Genomic DNA, 237 nt, shown 5'->3' with positions numbered 1-237 from the left:
GTTCAGCAGATTTAGCAGCTGGGAGAGCTCCAGTGTAAAGTACTCCTGGTTTGCAGGAGGTTTGGAGTCAGGCTTTGGCTCAAATGGCAGCTGAATTAATGAAGGGGAGCTGAGCTGGGCTGGTACCTGTCCCGAGAGGGTTCAGAACAACTGCCAGGGAGAGACAAGCAGTTACGTGCCTCCAATTCTTTTGAAATCAGTTCTGTAAGATAATAGAAGCTCTGAGTTACAAAAATA

General features: G+C 47.3%; 1 protein-coding gene across 1 annotated transcript in view; it reads left to right on the top strand.

Annotated features, from left to right (window-relative positions):
- SNAPC4 (small nuclear RNA activating complex, polypeptide 4, 190kDa) overlaps positions 1-237 on the top strand; it is a gene marked incomplete at its 5' end in the record, with an annotated part of 14,447 nt that overhangs the window by 485 nt on the left and 13,725 nt on the right. The gene's annotated exons all lie outside the window — the stretch shown is intronic.

The sequence above is a fragment of the Nestor notabilis genome, unplaced genomic scaffold, assembly GCF_000696875.1.
Source record: "Nestor notabilis isolate BGI_N333 unplaced genomic scaffold, ASM69687v1 scaffold31050, whole genome shotgun sequence".
NCBI classification, from domain to species: Eukaryota; Metazoa; Chordata; class Aves; order Psittaciformes; family Psittacidae; genus Nestor; species Nestor notabilis.
The sequence above is the reverse complement of the archived record's forward strand: the minus strand, read 5'-3'. Positions and strand labels throughout refer to the sequence as shown.